This window comes from Paralichthys olivaceus, chromosome 17, assembly GCF_024713975.1.
Source record: "Paralichthys olivaceus isolate ysfri-2021 chromosome 17, ASM2471397v2, whole genome shotgun sequence".
NCBI classification, from domain to species: Eukaryota; Metazoa; Chordata; class Actinopteri; order Pleuronectiformes; family Paralichthyidae; genus Paralichthys; species Paralichthys olivaceus.
In genome coordinates, this window is record NC_091109.1 from 10,980,986 (window position 1) to 10,996,489 (window position 15,504).

At 40.8% G+C, this 15,504-nt stretch overlaps 1 protein-coding gene and 2 non-coding genes across 7 annotated transcripts in view; 2 read left to right on the top strand and 1 right to left on the bottom strand.

Moving 5' to 3' along the window:
• Positions 1–15,504, top strand: part of LOC109629692 (partitioning defective 3 homolog) — a 323,260-nt gene that overhangs the window by 5,390 nt on the left and 302,366 nt on the right. The window lies entirely within an intron of this gene.
• trnaw-cca (transfer RNA tryptophan (anticodon CCA)) lies at positions 3,352–3,423 on the top strand. The gene has a single exon. It is a non-coding gene; the product is annotated as a tRNA-Trp (tRNA).
• trnaw-cca (transfer RNA tryptophan (anticodon CCA)) lies at positions 3,586–3,657 on the bottom strand. Its single transcript has one exon. It is a non-coding gene; the product is annotated as a tRNA-Trp (tRNA).

The window sequence follows — 15,504 nt, forward strand, 5'->3', positions numbered from 1 at the left end:
ATTGCACAACAAAGAATTGAAATTGTCAAGTGAATCATTTCCTCTTGGTACCCGGGAAAGAAAATGATACACAGCAAGAGGACACGTGCACAGAGAGAAATGGAAAACCAACAACTGCACTAAACTGCATTTCAGCTTCTTGGCCCCACAATGTAAAAGTCACACCCAGCAAACTTCCTGTTTCTGACCCCTATCCTCAGGCTTCTCGTCTCTCCAGGGCTCCTCGTCAGTTCAGAGAAAATTCGGTATTGAGTAACGTTTTGTTCTGCATGGTGAGAAACAAGGGAAAGCTGCTTCATTCAGCACAGTTGAAGAGGTCAGGACAGACACTTTTCTGCTGCAGGACAAAGTTGGGCAACTGAGAATGTGCTCGTGTGTTTGTTTAAAACCAGTTCAATTTTGGGGAAAGTGAATCAGAAAAATGCTTCCAGTTGGCTACATCTGTCCCTGAAGTAGAAACCATGAGGCTCTCTGCCTTTTTATAGAAGGAGCAGGCAGCATTGTAATTTAGAAAGTTTTTAACTGCATGTTTTGCATCCACGCTATAATGGAATGATCAGTTCAGTTTGCTTTCAAATGTAGTGCTTCAAACACCATTTGTCTCCTCTGGGAATTGTTAGCCTTCAGTCTTTCCATCCTAATCTATTCTTAGTTGAGGACCTCACATGAGTCTCTGCCAGTGCAGCACTACAGAAACACACTGCAAATGGAGAAAGCAGGAAGTACCTTTTGGAAGGGTTGTCTGTGTTCATTAGCTCGCTACACTCAGCCGCTCACTGGTTATGTAATGAAGAGGAGCTGTAGGATGATGGGATGTTATGTGATTGATGGTAACTGAGCACAAGTAGGTTTATGGTTCAACTTTGGTCAAGCAGCAGTGATTTTTCTGAGAGTTCATTTTCTACCACAGCAGGGAACAAAGCAGGGGAAGAAGAAGAGAAGTGTGGACTCGGTAACCTCTCATCCTCTTGTTCTTTTTTTTCTTCTGGTTTTTCCCAATAATTAGTTTTCCCTTCTTGTATCTTGATCTCTCGCCTTACTTCCTCCCCTTCTTCTCCCTTCTTTCTTCTTCCAGCTGGCTTAGCATCATCCTTTCTTTTGCGCTAGCACCTTCCAGTGGAACTTTTTCCCTGCCAGTCTTAGAGTAAAACATCACACGCCCGCTGCTCAAAAAGGTCACGAGTTGAAGTTTGCCCAAGCATCCAGATAAGATGTTCATCACCCAGCATGCACTGCACTCTTCCTACTGAAGTGATTTAGTCAATACATAATTCTGACTCTTGAAACAGGACTTCAGGTAGGGTCTGCAATTTATAGCTCCAGCAGCAGTAAGAGAACAAGGGGTGCTTGCAGAAAAAAAATTGTGCAGAGCAAAATAGCCTCTAATTTCCCACGGAGGCTGGTCACAGCATGTCTATAGCAGTATACTATGGGGACAGTAAATAGCAGCCTATTCAGAAGCAGACTAGCAGTTAAATACTAATCTCAAATGCTGCTGAAGAGATCTTAAAGAGCTGTGTCAGTGTACATATAGTTCAGTCAGTGTAGTTTATTTTGGGTGCTCTTTACAAGCACATATAGAATTGAAATAAAACTGTTGACTACAAGTTTAAGTGTTGACTTTCTTCTTTCCTTTTTTAAAAGGTGTTTGAAATATATTCACATGAGATGAACAGTCCAGGATTGGTGAGCACCAATATCTTTAACGTACAGACCTTTAACATACAGACCGAGGTGTTTTAAGACCAAACATTGGGCTGCTCTTGACTCTGAAAGTCACTTGACCCCACAACCAGTGACGCTGGCTGTACTACTGGCGCAACAGACCCTCACAAGGGAAGGTGTCTGCAGTCACGCACTTTTGGAAGTCACCTACCCAGACGTTAGCAAAGGATTTGATATATCAACTAAGCTTCTGCATCTATGCTCATGTTTATCAGTCCTATTTAATTTGGTGGTGTTTGTACAAAAAGGTCTACAGCCTCTGAACACTGTTCACCAAAACTGGATGGTAATGTTCACCAAAACTGGATGTTAATGCCCTTAAAGTAAGAACGTTAGCCTCATAGGGCTCTGTGTGTAATCCAGTGTACTGGCTTCAGGGCTGTCACACTGAAAGGTGTACAGAAAGGCACATGGTAGTGGAGGGCACAAGCATGCATACAAAGATTTGTGACTGCCGAGGACAAAGCCACACTGGATGCTCAGTTGAATGCATTGGGCGTAAGTGTTGCACACAAAGCTTGGAGAATTTCTGGCAGTAGCTGCTACTCTCAGCAATGCAAGCAGGCCACATGCCATAATGGTAAGTGCCAAGGTCTGAGTGTGCCATGGCCATGCCAAGCCATTGCGTGCCTGGTTTTCCAGCTCCATATATTATATCCTGCATTGGGGCTTTCTGGGTCATGGTCAGTTCCTCTTGTCATTGGTAATGTGGTTTTAATAGTTGATACAAATTTTTGTGTTTGATTTATGGTTTTTATCCACCACTGTTGGAGTCAAATGAAAGAAATTCCTTTTGTTGTCAAAATAGTCATGGATTTAGCAGGACCTGAAACAATGTGGGAGGGAGAACATGGTGAATTATTGTGTGTTTTATATGCAAGAGTGTATTTGTCAGTGTTCTTTGGGTTTTCTCATGCAGAGATATTGTGTCACTGACCATGGGGACCATCTCAAACATGAGCTCTTGATCGCTGTTAGCTTGTGTTTTCCTCTCCCTAGCCACGGCCTTGTGTTGGTCAAGACCTTGTATTGTTAACCAACTGTTTCAGATAATCCTGGTAATCATTAGCCTGAACCGTTAGAAGCCGAATAATGGAACCAAACACTGCACATGATCTTGCACAACTTTGATGTGGTGTGTTTGTTTATTCGGTTACCACTCATAACTTCAGAAATGTCAGACCTCAGAGATAATTAAAGAAGCCACCAAAATGTCCTTATGTTTCTGTATTTCCAAAATGGTAAATTATTGTTCTGCCAATATAAACTGACAGTAAATATGACCAAGAGGTCTTTGTTTAGTCTTTATAGATACAAAACATTTGGATTTTGTTGAGTTTGAGGGGCCCTTTTACTTTTTATTAAGCAAACATTGTGGCAAACTAAAAGAAAATCCTGATTGGATGTTTGGTTTGGACAGATCCTTGTCACAAATCATCAGATTAATTGATGTATAGAGCTTTTCTCCTTGATCCTTGATTCACCTCAACAGCTCTGCCTTCTATCAAGAAGTCATTACGTGGTATTAGCCAACTAGAACTAACTCATCATGGAAGAGAAAAATCATGAGAACAGATGTGTGTTTTCCTTCGCACCACTCCATATCATGAGAATGTCAGGTTGTAGGACCTCGTGGCGCAACGGTAGCGCGTCTGACTCCAGATCAGAAGGTTGCGTGTTCAAATCACGTCGGGGTCAAGCTTTTAAGACACAACCATAGCATTTGTGAGCTAAACAAAGCTCTGTGTATTGCTCAAATTAACAACACAGTCAAGGGACATAATGTACAGGCTGCACTTGATGAATTGTGGGTCAAATATTTCATATTACCTGTACACTAAGGGATAGATCCTAAAATTCTGACCCCGACGTGATTTGAACACGCAACCTTCTGATCTGGAGTCAGACGCGCTACCGTTGCGCCACGAGGTCCTGCTCTGTGTGGGTTTCATGACATCACGGCACACGCTCGCTGGCTGGATCCATTATCCATTTTCTTATTTGCCAAAAAGCGATCGTGCATCTTACCATCTGGAACACAAAACTTCTAAACTGCAGCCATGACCACTTGATTTTGTGCTTTCCATCTCTCAGTCATATCCTGCTTGCCCAACCCCACTCCATCCCTACACCATTTAATTCTTACACTCCCAATTGTTATCATAGATTAGTCACCAGATGATAACAGGTAGGCTTTGGCAAAGGTTAGAATTAAACTCCTATCATTTAACATCTTCTTCTTGGACACACAAACGACCCAGCACCTTTTCAATTGTAGGGTAAGGCGCAAAAATGGGCTCATGAAAGATTATAATAAAATAAGTTTCAGCTGCTGATGCCAGTTGGAAGACAAAGTAAATTTATAAATATTTATAAATGGAACAACTGAGCAAGGCATCAAGCTGTTAAATCAAATGTAATTCAGGCAGAAAGTTCCAACACTGTTTGTTAATACTGGCAATATGGAGAAGCTCTTCCCTTCCCAACACATTCTTAAAGGCTGTTTTGACAGCTTTCCCTGTCTTCACTTCACATGTCTAAGCCCTCTTTTCTGCTCTTAAACTACACACAGACATTACTTTTACGTTCAGTAATGGTATAGGCTGCTGTAGCTCCATCATATTTTAGTCAAGTGAAGCTCCCAAGTCTGGCACTGTGAAGAAATATTCCCCAGCTTTTATAGATCCTAGTTATAGTTATATAGTTATACAGTAATTTCCTAGAGGCAGAGCTGCTCTTATGGCAGAAATAATCACATTGGTTGAGGTAAACTTCAATGGATGCAGCCAAGGAAGCAGCTTTGCAGATCAGGAAACATTAATGGTTTAACAAAGTATTAATATACAATGAACTTGAGAGGTCAGTTGGGGTGATTGACAACTTTTATCAGCATTTCTGTTTACAGAAAGAAATAGGTCTAGGCTTTACTTTTGCAAAGAGCTTTAATGTGTCTAAAAAAATGTCTTTTTGACTCTGCATATCAACATTTAACCACTGAGATTATTTCCAATCTCAGATCAATGAGCCTGAATAGAGATGTTTGCAAAGCTAAAACTTCAATCCACTCTTGTTTAAGAGTTGTAGGACAATGGTTGATGGTTAATATAATATGCTTGCTTGGAATGGACCAAAGTTGACCTCGTCAAACCAGCAGCTCTGATGTGGAAAGCCAAATACATTTGCTTTACTTATCCATTGAGTGTCTATTGCTCCTTAAGGCTGCACAATAGGGCTAACTATATTGATCAATACCTTTCCTGCAACTTCCTGAAGCAGTTTGTGTTGTTCCTCTAGGTTTCCTCATCCCACGTCTTCGTGAGATGACAGCTCGTGCTTCCAGCTGGATCAGGCTCTGAGCAAGTTGTAGCAAAGGCCAACTATGTGGTTCGCGGTGTTTGAACATGCAAGCCATGCCAGGCCCTCTTGGGTGTGATCCGCTGTTTTGTCAACAGCTTATTTCTGTGGCCATGATTTTAGTTCCACAGCATTGAGTTTTTGAAGCACAAGCATGGTTTTCTTGTCAAAGTGTATGAAGACCGCTGAATGAAGTCTTTTGGAGGGAACACCTGATGCATTTATTATATAGGGTTATTTTGACATCATGTGTATGAGATTATATATATATATATATATATATTTTTTGTTTTTGTTTAATTTGTTGCTTCATTTCAGGGACTCAAATATGGATGATGCACTATCCAGAAAAGAGGCTTTTTGGAGCCAGAATTTGCACCGGAGCAATCATCATGAGTCAATCGCAGTTGTCGATCATGACTCAACTGTGGTCTCCCCCGCAATGCATGATGGTATATATTTCTCTGCTAGTGACCATGTGTTGTACACTACTTTCCATGATGCATTGCTGGAGACGATGAGTGCAAAATATAGGGTATATAAAACTTCACTAAACATTTGGACACCACCAAATAACAGACATTTTTCTCAGTCTGATTGTAATAAAGCTGCATCAGACCTTTATAATGGCAGACAGTCGGACTCCACCACCTCTGTCACACTAAATGGAAATATATTTTATTGTTGCCAGTTACATTTACACATGCTGCTGCAGCCGGTTCATGTTGTATCTCCTGTCAGCTAGCTTTCCTCTGGCTCGTCTTTGACGTGTGTATCCTGGGAGTTATCTTGCCCAACATGACTCCCACCTCCTCCTCAGGAAACAGGGTCAGATAGGGTATCTGTGTAATTTGTCTTTCTCAATCCTCTGCACTTTCTAACCTGACATACAACTTTCTCAGACTGTGAGGAACAAAGCATTCTCATTTTTCTGCACAGGTTAGAATTTAAACTTTGCACAAACCTGCCAGCATCCCTTGACCTCCTCAGGGAGTTACACATTTTTCAAGCTTTAGTCAGACTCAGTAAACACTGATGTGTTTTACAGTATGCGCAGATGTTGTTTGCCTGTGGTGTTCCCCTACACAGGGATTTAGTGCCTTGCTCAGCAACACTGACACAGGGCAGACACTCAGCCAGAGGGACAGTCTTAAAAAACGTATTTAAAATTAAGAATTATTTGCTAAGTTGCATTTCCTGCTTCAGGAGTTGTAATATTTGTTTTGAAGGATTAGAATAACTGTGTAAGATTTATAAAAATATCAGATATAAATTCACTGTGCTCTTGTGGCTTTGTCATTGGCTTTTGATCCCTCTAATGCACCCTGGGTCTTTCAACCCGTGAGCACTATGCACACACAAAAGCCTTTCTTTTAATGCATAAAGTAAATAAATGTGGTGGCGCTGAGCTTTTATCAAAAACCAATAACCTACATTTCATTCAGTAGATCAGCCGGAACAAAGCTAAACCTAATCAGCGAATGTTAATTCAGTGCCTGTGTGACATCATTGTGATTTAGTCGAGCTATGTCCTGATAGCTTACCTAAAGTAAAGGAAGTCAAATATCTTATTCTGAAATGCTTTTCAACCCCCTTTTAAAATGGGTTTGGCTTAAGGATATTATTATCATGAGTCATTCAGTATTCATTATCAGCATGAGCTTAATTTTTCATGCTGTTGATACAGCAGCTCCCCCAATGCAGTTAAGCCTAATTAACTTACATGATACTGAAAAAAAGAAGGTTTCTTTAGAGCTGTGTGTGTCTATTGAGCACATGAACCATCACATGTTAAACTCAGAGCACTTCCAAATCAATCATCTGTGATATATGAAATTTTTTAAAAATTATTATTCTGAGTAACAGTGGCCTGTTGGCATCTGATGTGATTACCGTTTCATTTTGCATCAGTCATCATATATATATATATATTCTGTGTTTTGGCTCATATATTAAGATGAAGCTGGATTTTCCTGCCCACCAAGATATCCTCTAACATCCAGACAGAAATGGAGAAGGCGTGCTCAGGCCTACAGGAGAAAATTAAATCCTTGATGTTTGAAGGGCTTAGACGTTGGCGAGACTGGGGATATTGGACTGTGGGATATTAAAGTCACTTGGGCTGATTTATTTTGAGGCAGTGGCATATGAACAGGGTGACAGGGAAAGTTTGTTACTAGTTTAGACTTTTTGTTGTTAAGGAATGCAAAATAAAAGTTTTTGGTAGGTTTTGTGCTCTGGAGCTTAAAGTCTAAAGACACTTAAAAGTGTCAGCCGATATCAGTCAGATTTTATTTTCTGAAATCAGAATCAATCACAAATACTTCAATATTAAGGGGAAATTACAGTTGTGAGAGGATAAAAATATTTTATGCATTTTGTAGGTTATACATAATTCTTGTTTTGATTAGTCAGTAATTCTGTTCTTTCAAGCAAATGCCAACCATCCTGCACTAAAGGACAACACAACCATTTTGCAAAATCAAGAAATATAAATAAATACATTCAGGCCAAAGGTAGATATGCATGCAAAATGGTTCAGGGAGCCAATGTTTTAAATTATATAGATAAAAAAATGAATTAAAGAGAAATAGAAATACTCCAAAGGCTGTTTTCTCACCTGCTCTGAGATTGACCCAACTGGACACACACACACCCACACACACAAACAGGAACGTGAGGAATGTGCTACTGAAATGTTCTCACCTTGGATGATCAAGGATTGTAGCGATGGTATAGAGGCGCTCAAACTCAATGTCACAGATTTCGACAACGTGGCATTCCCTCTTTTACACAATAGTCTCTCTCTCTCTCTAGTTTCTCAAGAAGATGAGTTACAGCTCTGCTGTTATCTTTCATGACCTCCTTGAGATGTGTATACACTGTTTGGTAAAACTGCTACAGGCATACTTCAGTTAAATATTTACCCCTTGGCAGAGTGTATCGTGGATCCAAGTTGGACATGAGTCGTCCGGCATTTGAGGCCTATGAATTATCTTGGCTGATATTTCTCAGGTTTTTTGCTGTGGTTGTAATGTTACCGACAGCTGAGCAAGTGGCGGTCGAGTTGCTAAGCGAGCCCGCTGTCTGTCTTATGTCATATCCCATTTTTGACCAACCTCAAAATGTCTGACGAGGTTTTAACTGTTGAAATGTTTTAGCCACAGGAAGTATGCATCGTCTAGCTTGTCCTGTGTGTTATTACTGCAGCACCGAGCACTGCTGTCTGACCTTGGCTCTAGTTTGAAGCCTGGTTTATGCTTCTGCATTAGATTGACACGGCGCTTACGCATGTGGTGCGCGTCATTGTGAGCGTTTTCTGTTTACAGACGTTGATACTTCAACATTATCCACTAACTTTCAGTTTCCATTGTTTGGAGTTGGGGCTGAAGAATGTTGAGCCAGAATGCAAAATACCATGACCCTGAAACTTATTATTTACACCTATGACATGTCAAAATGTCAGCTATATAAATTTCATATATTTTATATATAAAATAAAGAGCCCAAGAAAAAGTTACCACTCAATGGAACAGTAAAATGAATGTTGAATCTTATATGTTGAAGAAGATAATGTCTGTTACAATTGAACTGACTGAGGGAGAAAGAGGGTGAGTTTTAATGTTTTTGTCTTGCCCCTGAGAGCTGGTGCACGTCAGTATGCGGCAGAGACCATGGTGTATGGTGTATGCTGTATGGCATCATGGTTACTCTCAGCCTTGGGTTTCAACACTGAAGAATAAACTGGCCATCACTGTGCATGGAGTAAATGACCTAGTTCTTCATTGCTCTTCAACAAGGACAGTTACGGTATGTGATTGCAGCCCAAGGCTACCAAATTCTTGGTGCTGATTCAGAGATGACTCACCCTGTTTTGACATTGACAGGGCACATGTCAATTCAAATCAAAAGTATTTCAGAGGAGGAATTCTGTGCTGAATGGTCTGTGGTCACTGCAGTCTGCCATGGTGTTTTAACAGATTAGTATTTATCGTGAGATTGTTAGATTGTTGATTTGGCCTGTTGGGTTTATCCTCACCGAAGTTGCTGGCTTTGTCTAAGAATCTTGACTGTTTTTTAAAGTAAAAAATGTCTAATAGCTTCATTTTCCTGCTTTGTGCGTTTAGTATAAAGTGGCTGATAAACATAGGTCAAGTGTAAAATATAGCAGGTTTACATTTAAAGGATGCACCAAATACAAGTTGTTCCCTGAGCAGTACTGGGCTACAAATTTCAAGTTAATATGCTATTATGATTCTGCAGCTCGTCTGGTTTGGATGACCGACATTTAGCTGGAAGAATTTCACAGATGAATATGTAAAGTTGTGGATTTGTCTGTGCAGAGTAATTTCCTGCCCAGACATTTTTTCTGCTAACAGAACATGTTGTGGGATGATTAGTCTTTGCTCGGACCATGAAACGGGGTCATTCGGTACAGACTAAGGAAGTGCGGCTGAAAGGCATGGGAGCTATTCAAATATGAACCCATAGGTGGTCACAGGGTATTCGAGAGTTTGTCTTGACTTTTATGTGTAGTCAGGATTTATTTAAACATGACTTCTTTCAAGTTTAGCTCAGCTCGCATTCCCCTGATGATGGGGAGAAAATGGACTGCTTTGTCTTTGTGAAAGTGTGCTGCACTCTGTGAAACTTATTTGTCCTATGAATAGTAAATGTCTGAGATAACAACCGAGCCAGCCGTGAAGATGCCATTAGGAATCGGCGTGGGTTATTCTGTTGCTGCTGGGGTAAGAGTTACAGTACATTGATAGCAGATGCCTCTCTGCCCTTCACAGTTCTGTGGCTGTGAGGATGCTGAGTTGAGCCACTGACAGACCAACCATCTCACACCCTATGATTAGGGATCAGTAATGCTTGAGGGAGGCAGCCAGCCTCCAAGTAGCATCTGTTTCCTGCAAACAGATCCCTCATATCGATAGCTCACACTGACAGCTCATGGTGAAGGAATGGAAATGCACCTACTGCATTCAATTAAGAGTGTAACTCACTGTACCATGACAAATAGAAAGAGAGAGAGAGATGTTTCTAAATACTAAAAATGTCTATCATGTCTCTTCATCAGTATGGATTGATATATCCAGCCGACAGACCCCCTGTTTACGGACCCCCGAAGCTGTAACATCATCACAGCTTAGCACATGAGACACATTGCGAAATGAATAAATGAATGACTGGAATTAAAACCTGCAAAATAACTGACATGATTTGAGATTAGATGGAGTTAAAGTCAAACCTGCACTCAAATAAAATTGTCAAATCATATTTTCCTTTCTTTCTGTGAGTTGACATAAATGTCCCTGACATATATCATTTCATATCAATTGCATGCACGTGAATCGTATTGAAGAGTGGTCCACATCTTCTAATTTTGTAGGAAAACATTCAGCATAAACAATACAAGTAAAGCAGGACAGTTCCATATTTAGCTGTCTGTGTTAACAGCTGCTTTAACTGTCTTTGTTTTTTCATTCATATTCAGAGAAGGGACTGGTGCTGCAGCAGCCCAGCACACTCTCTTTGCAGGAGGCCGATTGGCTGTGGGTGTTAGGTAACTTAGCTCACATTACACCACAGAGTCGCTGTGTACTGTACTAGCAGAGTAAGCCCTCTGAGGTATTTGAGTGTAATTCTGCTCATATACTAATGACTGTGAAGGCCACTGCAAAGCAAGAGTGTGTAAACATCCCCCAGGTGCACAGCACATCTGTCAAACACAGACACTTCCTTACAGATACACAGTTCAGCGTGTGTTTGTAGTAGTCCGGAGAGAGTGCATGGGTGTGTGTTTAAGTGTGTTTCTGTGTATGCGCTGTCAGGTGTAGGCGAGTGACCTGGTCGAGCAGGTTTCTTACTGACAACTTCCAAGCACGGTCTCTCAGCCAAATACATTTCCCAGCAACCCTCCTCCACTCAAACTTACATCACTTTGTTTCTGTCTATCGCCTGCAGCGTTCCCATGAGAAAGTTCTTCCTTAGGTATTTGACCGTATTAAGCCCAGTTTTGGAGTCAAGAAGGAGAAAACCGTTGAACACATTGATTTTTATGGCTGTCATATTGTCATCTCAGTAGCTTAGTATCAGAAGACAGTCTTTGCATTGAAAGTAATGAGCCAACTTGGTTGAATAACCTTCAGTTTAACAAACTGTTTCAATGTCCTCCTTTATCCAAGTCTGTTTTATCCAGGGAAAAAAAATTGTATTAGAAGGAAACAAAACTGGTTCTTCAACAGAGGTGTTTGGTTCTTACATTGGCCTCTAATTATTGAAAAATACACAGCATTGGTCTATAGTTGGAGGTTTAACACACTGAAGTGCCACTTAAGGCCTTCTGCTTTAAAGTATCTGGATCAGCGAAGCATTATTTACTGTGGATCTTCACCTTTTTAAGTAGAATGTACTGTAGTCTTCCACCGCCACTACGCAGAGAGCATTGGGACTCTGCAGTCAGGGACAAAACATGGCTATTTTTCCTCTCCAGTGACTCTCTTCTCACACCCGGCCCTCAACACTGGTGGTCCCAAGGAGAGATCGATGGGGCTCTCGTCCATCACTCACTGACGTTAATGAGAACGGCCTCAATGAAAGCACTGGACAGAGGCAGGGCTTGGAGCATTGGGAGGGGGGGGGGGGGGGGGTTCTGGCACTTAAACTGCAATTGCAATTGTAGGTTGGACCACAGAGTGTTTGCATTATGTCACGGCAAATCATAGAGTGAATGAGACGTAGGCAAAACAAGTTTAAAAATGGAACAGACTGGCTGAAGTAACAATAAAGCTGCAGAAGTTAAATCCATGGGACTTGTGGAATCATCGAGATGGTTTGACGTGATCCCACAGGGCAGCTTAGCGGCACCATGTCTTCATGCACAGCTAAAGAAAATGAGATGTGTTGTGGTTTCACATTAAAATCTTGTTTCAAGCATCAGCAGGTCCTGAGATTACCTTGTGTGTGTTTGAGTGCGTGCATGGGTGTGAAAATTTCAACTCTCCCTGGCGTAACTGTATTCCTAATTTACTTGTCGATAAAAACACTGAGCTCATTAGATTTAACCTTGCAGCAAAGCCTCTAGTGCCTCTATCTTTTTCTTCTCTCCACCTCCTTCCTTTCTCCTCACCTCCTGTTCCTGTCCTCCCTCTTTTCTTCCACCCCTGTTTTAATCTATCCTCCATTTAGATCCTTCCCACTCCTGTCTTCTGTATTCTTCTGACTCTTGTTTTCTTTTCTTCCTTTTATCTCCAGCTATCATCTTTTCATCCTTTTTTGTCTTATGTTCATCTGTTGAGAGGGGATTGTGTACATGATCTGTCAAGTTTCCATTATGATATTCGTACCTCAGATGTCTATACATGTCAGATTTTTATGCTGATATGCCCACAGAGACATTTAGTAAGAAACATTAAGCGCTAAAAACAACAGAGAGCATGATGCTTGATCATGCTGAGACATGAGTATTAATTTGGGCCTCATTCTGAGGCTCTGAAGGTTGCATGCAAGTCCATTAGTAGACAGGTGGAAGAAGCAGGACGGACGGTGGTGGTAGCTTAGAGGATTTTCCAATTTGAATTCTTAAACTAATCCTGTGGAGAACTGATCATTTCACATGCAAACCCTCTATTTTAGTGCACATCTTGTACAGCACCAATCTTCTCTTCACAGACACCTCATTAGTTGTGGGTGGGTGCCCTGAAAGTTAAATATATTGTCGTTATGTTTGGAAGACTCGGTTGCCATTAGAGAGGCAACATGGGGAAATCAGCGCGGTCACAAAGCGGAACCACAAGGAGGATGCATTCTGTTCTGCAGGTCGGGGATTTCTCTCTTTTGGAGACGAACGTTGTTTACCCAGCAACAGGGCAAGACAGTGGAAGGATCATAAAATCCAGAAGTGGGACAAGTCTAAAGAGGTTTGTCTGTCTTTGTGTTGACGACTTGAGTGTTTAACTGTTGTATTTTTGTTAAAAGCTTTAGGCAAATGCATGCACACAAAAATAGATGCATGTAAATACACAGAAGGCTGTGGTATGTCTTGTATACAACATGCTATGGCTTAGCAATGTGGCCAAGAAAATAATGATAATTATGATAAATGTCACATTAATTAAAGTTGAAAGACTTTTTCTCTTGAGTGAAGGTTTTGATTTTAAACTCATCTTTACTGGCAGACACTTGATAAACAGTCTGATGTAGATCAATAATGTGTTAGAACCAACAGTGAATAATGATCTCAATATTTCTTGAGCATTTATTATATTGCTGACAATAACATTGTGATTATTTTTGAATAAATAATAAATTATTATATTGTTTTTATCATCCAGCCGTACTAGACACATAAAATATCCCTGTGTTTTGGAGGGAATTGGAAAGGAGCGTTGGTGTCCCTCAGTCTGAATAATTTGATATAACATCAGACTCTCAGCATTGTATTCCAGCATTTAATACCAGTAACACTGATGAGTCTGGAATGATGACATTAATGCTGGCAGTCTATTTCTGCGACACTATGCAGACAAACACGTCTGCACACTTGGCTGCTGACAGTGTGTGAGCCAGGTGTCTTTGTCAGCCTTTGGCTTTGGATGCAGTTTACGCTGCAAGTGTCAAAACAGTGAACAGAAAAACATTTCACTTGCTCAGTGGCCATGTGTGTTTCTTCCCAACCACTGCTCCCAGAGTTGACCCTTTGCAAACGCCATGATACAGAAGCAGATTGCATTCATATGGAAATAATAATAATTCGCCTGTTTTTTTTTTACATCATAGCATAGTAAGTAATAGTTTCTCATGAGTTTGGGAGGAGATGATTCAGTAATTATCCCATCATTCTTTATGATCTCAATAAATCTGAGCAGACTTGATAATGTGCATTTAATAAGCTGGATTTCTCAATGTCTGAAAGCAAGACTAAATGAAAACAGGATTGAATTTGGCGGCTTTTGCTGAATGTCAGTTTCACTGCGTAATGTTTGCAAAGTACAGAGAAGCAAATTCATTATCGTATCACAGTAGTCAGCATAATTTGTCTGAATAGTCTGTGAGTGACATCTGCATGATGTGTGAGACACCTCTATTTAACCAGGTAATTATGTTCTGTTCCAGAATGAAAAGAGGATATTAGGTTCATCAACCCACAGAGACGTGATGATAATCATGTGGTGAAACTTTATAGTGACAATCCTGGCCTGGTTTCAATTCATCTGCGTTACATCATGATCTTACTTGTGTTTGCATGACACATCATTTGGCTGGCTTTTACGTTTTAAAACAAACATGGAGAAATTCTATTGAACAGTCTCTTCATCGAGGGGCTGCCAGACGAGTGTGGAATCAGCTCGGCAAAACTGACAAAAAGTAAGAAAGTCAAAAGAAGTATAGTCATTTTAAACGCTGATCTATGAAGGCATTGCTTCTTTTCACTCAGGTCTGTTATTGATGCATCACAAGATCTTCATCCTGTCAGTTTGACAACAGGAGGTTTATGTGTCTTCAGTGGTGTCATCCATCTGCCTGTTTGTGTGACAAATCTTTGCTTAGCACAGTATTGGTTAGTTTACAATTAGTAGAGGTTTAAGTTCAGAGAGGCTTCTAGTTGAACCTGCTGTCCTTTGTCCTTGTCACCAAATTTGTTTCATCTACTAAAGGTTAAATTTCAATTAGTAAGATCGTTTTTGGAGTTTAAACTCCTGTGACTCCCACAGAGGGTTTGAAGTTTCCCTTGTAGTACAGTTAGATATGTACAGTGAGATATGACCCCACGGTCATGCGAGGTAACTGGCTGCCCTTACTCTCCTCTTTTCCTCTCTTTGTTAATTCTGTCAATGAATCTATTAACCACATCCTTAGCCCTTGATCTCATTCCTTTCACCCCTCAGTGTCCTCCCCCCTGCCTCTTTTAGTCTACATGGGAGTTTCACGCCAATGTTGCTCCTCTGCAGGCTCAAGTACTTTTCCTATGTGTCGCCTGTTTCCTGTGCAGGGTCAATAAGCATTTCCCCAGCCATGGAGCAAACTCCTCCGTCACTCAGTGGGGAGGTGTAATGGTGAATCACAGTTCGTGTGACATGTGGACGAGAGGTTTGACCTGGCTTGTTTGAAATGGCAGTTTCTGTTCTAGAGTATAGTATAGTTGGCTTAGGGGAAGACTTCTTATATTATTACATAATGTGTTCTTCTCAGTAGAACAAATGGAAATCAGGTGACTGAAGTGGGCATTGGCACTGGTTCCCAAACAAGGGGTCTAGACGGAGGGTTGCAAGAGAATTACTAAAAATCTAAATCCATTAAAAATGGCATGTTTTAAGCATAATTACTACAAAGTAGCACCAGCTCCAGCAGTTCAGTTTATAGCAGCACAGGAAACATTGCAACCTTTGGACGTTCTCATTATGTGGTCGCAAGTCTCTG